This window comes from Salmo salar, chromosome ssa10 (genome assembly GCF_905237065.1).
Source record: "Salmo salar chromosome ssa10, Ssal_v3.1, whole genome shotgun sequence".
Lineage (NCBI taxonomy): Eukaryota > Metazoa > Chordata > Actinopteri > Salmoniformes > Salmonidae > Salmo > Salmo salar.
The window spans coordinates 94413352-94418900 of record NC_059451.1 but is presented as its reverse complement, the minus strand read 5'-3'; the positions used below and the strand labels follow the sequence as shown (position 1 = coordinate 94418900).

Here is a 5549-nt window from a genome sequence, read left to right as displayed (position 1 = left end):
GATTTAAAGAGGAGTCCGTAATTTGCTTTCTAATGATCATGATCTTTCGTCAAAGAAGTTCATGAATTTATCACTGCTGAAGTGAAAGCCATCCTCTCTTGGGGAATGCTGCTTTTAGTTAACCTCTCTAGGGGAGGTGGAACGAAATCGTCCCACACTATTCAACAGCCAGTGACAAATCAGAGCGCCAAATTTAAAACCACAAAATATCATAATTCAAAGTTCTCAAACATAGGATTATTTTACATCATTTTATAGATACACTTCTCCTGAATCGAACCACATTGTCCGATTTCCAAAAAGCTTTACAGCGAAAGCAAAACATTAGATTATGTTAGGAGAGTACATAGACACAAAAACCCACATATTTTCAAGCAACTAGCATGCATCACAAATACCCAAAACACAGCTAAATGCAGCACTAACCTTTGATGATCTTCATCAGATGACACTCCTAGGACATTATGTTATACAATACATGCATGTTTTGTTCAATCATATTTATATCAAAAAACAGCTTTTTACATTAGCATGTGATGTTCAGAACTAGCATACCCACCGAAAACTTCCGGTGAATTTACTAAATTACTCACGATAAACGTTGACAAAATACATAACAATTATTTTAAGAATTATAGATACAGAACTCCTTTATGCAATCGCTATGTCCGATTTTAAAATAGCTTTTCGGCTAAAGCACATTTTGAAATATTCTCAGTACATAGCTCGGCCATCACGGCTAGCTAATTTGACACCCACCAAGTTTGGGACAACCTAAACTCAGAATTACTATTAGAAAAATTGGATTACCTTTGCTGTTGTTTGTCAGAATGCACTCCCAGGACTTCTACTTCAACAACAAATGTTGTTTTGGTTCCAAATAATCCATAGTGATATCCAAATACCGCCGTTTTGTTCGTGCATTCAGGTCACTATCCGAAGGGGTAACGCGAGCGCATTTCGTGACAAAAAATTCAAAATATTCCATTACCGTACTTAGAAGCATGTCAAACGCTGTTTAAAATCAATTTTTATGCTACTTTTCTAGTAAAATAGCGATAATATTCCAACCGGGCAATGTTGTATTCATTCAGAGAGAGAAAGAAAAACATGGAGAAGTCTCGTGAACACACATCTCAGTCTCACTGTCCCCAGGCTGACCACTCACAAACAGAGCTACTGTACTTTGCCCAGAGACAACAGACACCTCATTCCACTTTCCGGCGGCTTTAAAGAGCCAATGGAAGCCTTAGAAAGTGTCACGTTACAGCACAGATGCTGTATTTTCGATAGAGATGCAACAGAAGGACAACAAATTGTCAGACAGGGCACTTCCTGTATGGAATCTTCTCAGGTTTTAGCCTGCCATATGACTTCTGTTATACTCACAGACACCATTCAAACCGTTTTAGAAACTTTAGAGTGTTTTCTATCCAAATCTACTAAATATATGCATGTTCTAGTTTCTAGGCAGGAGTAGTAACCAGATTAAATCGGGTACGTTTTTATGCGACAGTATAAAAAATACATTTTTGATTGTTAATTTCCTCAATTAAGTTGGAAAAACAGGATGATCGAGCAGCAGTGAGGGCTCTTCGATACTGCAAGGTACTGTCTTTCCAAGCTAGTCGGAAGACTTCCAGTTTGGTGTAGCGCCATTTCCGTTCCAATTTTTTGGAAGCTTGCTTCAGAGCTGGGGTATTTTCTGTATTTCAGGGAGCTGTTTTTAGGGCTGCATCTAGGGTATTACGCAAGGTTAAATTGAGTTCCTCAGTTAGGTGGTTAACTGATTTTTGTACTCTAACGTCCTTGAGTAGGTGGAGGGAGTCTGGAAGGGCATCTTGGAATCTTTGGGTTGTCCAAGAATTTATAGCAGGCTTTTGATGATCCTTGGTTGGGGTGTGAGTAGATTATTTGTTGCGATTGCAAACGTAATAAAATGGTGGTCCAATAGTCCAGGATTATGAGGAAAAACATTATGATCCACAATATTTATTCCACAGAAAAAACTAGGTCCAGAGTATGACTGTGGCAGTGAGTAGGTCCGGAGACATGTTGGACAAAACCCACTGAGTCGACGATGGCTCCAAAAGCCTTTTGGAGTGGGTCTGTGACTTTTCCATGTGAATATTAAAGTCACCAAAAATGTGAATATTATCTGCCATGACTACAAGGGCTGAAAGGAATTCAGGGAAATCAGTGAGGAACGCCGTATATGGCCCAGGAGGCACATGTAAACAGTAGCTATAAAAAAGTGATTGAGTAGGCTGCATAGATTACATGACTAGAAGCTCAAAAGACAAAAATGCAGTCGTATTTTATTTTGTAAATGTTAATTTGCTGTCGTGAATGTTAGCAACACCTCCGCCTTTGCGGGATGCCTGGGGGATATGGTCACTAGTGTAACCAGGAGGTAAGGCCTCTGTCAGAAGCGTCGTAGTGAAGAGACCAAGGCACAGCGTGGATAGTGCTCATTCTTAATTTATTTTATGAGAACACTTAAACAGCAAAATAACACCGACCAACCGTTCCGTCAGGTAAAACAACTAAACGGAAAATAACCACCCACAAAACCTAAAGGAAAACAGGCTGCCTAAGTATGGCTTCCAATCAGAGACAACGAAAGACACCTGCCTCTGATTGGAAACCATACTTGGCCAAACCTGGAAAACGAAGCATAGAAAATGAAAACTAGAACAAATTCCCCTTGAACCAAAAAACCCCCAAACACACAAAACAACCCCCCTGCCACGCCCTGATCATTCTACTATGGCAAATGACCCTTTTCACTGGTCAGGACGTGACAGCCTCATTTAACACAGTAAATTCATCAGGCTTAAGCCATGTTTCAGTCAGGCCAATCACATCAAGATTATGATCAGTGATTAGTTCATTGACTATAACTGCCTTGGAAGTGAGGGATCTAACATTAAGTAGCCCTATTTTGAGATGTGAGATATCAATATCTCTTTCAATAATGACATGAATGGAGGAGGTCTTTATTCCAGTGAGATTGCTCAGGCCAAACACCGCCATGTTTTGTTTTGCCCAACCAAGATCGAACCACAGACACTGTCCCAATGCTGATATCTGAGCTGACTACACTGACTGTGCTAGTGGCAGACTCCACTAAGCTGTAGACTGGCTAACAGCATGCTGCCTGGTGTGAACCCTATCTCATAGGGTAGTTAAAGCCCTGTGTATGTTCGTAGATAAGACGAGAACACCCCTCCAGCTAGGATGGAGTCCGTCACTCCTCAGCAGGCCAGTCTTGGTCCTGTTTGTGGGTGAGTCCCAGAAAGAGGGCCAATTATCTACAAATTCTATCTTTTGGGAGGGGCAGAAAACAGTTTTAAACCAGCGATTGAGTTGTGAGACTCTGCTGTAGAGCTCATCACTCCCCCTAACTGGGAGGGGGCCAGAGACTATTACTCGATGCCGACACATCTTTCTAGCTGATTTACACGCTGAAGCTATGTTGCGCTTGGTGACCTCTGACTGTTTCATGCTAACATCGTTGTTGCCGACGTGGATAACAGTATCCCTATACTCTCTACACTCACCAGTTTTAGCCTTCGCCAGCACCAGCTTCAGAATAGCCTTAACATCGGTAGCCCTGCACCCTGGTAAATAGTGTATGATCGCTGGATGATTCGTTTTAAGTCTAATATTGCGGGTAATGGAGTCATCAATGACTTGGGTTTTCAACTTGTCAGAGCTAATGGTGGGAGGCTTCAGCGTCTCAGACACCGTAACTGGAGGAGGAGAGACCAGAGAAGGCTCTGCCTCTGATCCGTTGCTTAAGGGGGAGAACCGGTTGAAAGTTTCTGTCGGCTTTCCTACAGCATTTCCTTCCAGAAGCCATGAGAAAATTGTCCGGCTGCGGGGACTGTGCGAGGGGATTTATACTAACGTTACTATCTGTACTTACTGGTGGCACAGACGCTGTTTCATCCTTTCCTACACTTAAATTACCCTTGCCTAACGATTGCGTCTGAAGCTGGGCTTGCAGCACAGCTATCCTCGCCATAAGGCGATCGTTCTCCTGTATTATGAGTACAGTGACTGCAATTAGAGGGCATAATATTAATGTTACTACTTAGCTTCGGGCTAGTGGAGGTCCTGACGAACCACGTCCAGATAAAGCGTCCGGGGTGAAAAAGTTGAATGAAAAAAGTTGAGCGAGGGAAAAAATGTAAATATAAATCCATAATTAAAATGTAAAAAACATAAAGTTGGCAGGTAGCAAAGTAAGGTTAGCAACAAATCGCACAGCAGCACGTAAACAAGTCTACAAGTTGTGACCAGTCCTCGGGGGCTTGATTGGTGACACACTTTTGCCCCAGCTAGCTTGACTCCAATAATCAACTTTTCATGGTCTTCGGTTTAGAATGCAATTAGTTTAATAAGGTGTGACAGTTATAGGGCTGGTGGAAAGTGTGATACCAATCAGGCCCCCGAGGACTGGAGTAGGCCTACCCTGATCTAGGTCTTCATCTGAGCTGGAGACATTCCAGAATAACATACTCATGTAGACAGTTTGCTTTACCTCCTCCAGTCTGAGGCTGGAACCCTACTGGCAGCACTTGACTACAGCCTTTGTAACCATCATCCAACCTTGGAGAACGCATAGGGCAACATGATGTAAGTGTTAGTTGTCCTCTAGATTGTGAAAAGTATTTGTATGATGTAAAACTAAAACAATTACATTTACTAGAACTCATTACAATATAATACATGTTATCGCTGTTATATTTTCATTAGGTGCAATGCACACTACATTTCTGCACTGATAGTAATACAATTCTATAGACAAAATAATCACCAAATATTGTTATATCTTTCAGCTAAAGAAGACTCTACAATAGCAAGCTTCGAAGGTGAAGTGTCTACGCATTGAAAACTACAAAGGACTACATTGACATCCCAGAGCTTCAGAGAGAAGTGTTGAGAAGACTGGGCTCTCAATTGGGGCTACCAAGGAGAATGATCCTGTGATCAGATGACCCAAGACTCCCTGAAGTGCCACACCAACAATGGCTGAGCTGCTACAACTTCGAGAAGTCACCACGCAACACAGGGTGCAGTAAGCTGGGAAGGACTGGAGATTTCCTTGCTGTCAGATTTGGTGGTTCCCGGGAGGTGTGAAAATATACAGAGTACTCAGAATTGTTGTTAAAAGTGGTGGGCCTACAACCAAACATATAAATCAAATAAATCAGGGAAGTTTGTGGTGGCAAGCTAAGCTATCCTGGATAAAAATTAACACATTTACAAAAAGGGAACTTCCTAGGTGGACTATCCGTACCAAACGATAAATTGTATTTCCAGGCACTAGCATTTTGCCCCATCCTAAATTGGTTTAGACATGATTCTTCCGTCCCCTTGGCTGAGTATAGAGAGACATATGGTATCTCCTTTTGCCCTGGAAGAGATGGCCTTCACTGATATATCCCTTTAACAATGTAAACTACACTTTGGTCCTAATATTGTTCACCAATAATAACACTATGTATTCAGGACAAAAGTTAATTGCTTTGCCACAATTT

General features: G+C 41.7%; 1 long non-coding RNA gene across 1 annotated transcript; it reads left to right on the top strand.

Moving 5' to 3' along the window:
• Positions 1 to 3521: 3521 nt before the first annotated feature.
• On the top strand, positions 3522 to 5193 carry LOC123724475 (uncharacterized). The gene is made up of 3 exons (XR_006757032.1): positions 3522 to 3626; positions 4559 to 4644; positions 4848 to 5193. It is a non-coding gene; the product is annotated as an uncharacterized lncRNA (long non-coding RNA).
• Positions 5194 to 5549: the final 356 nt, after the last annotated feature.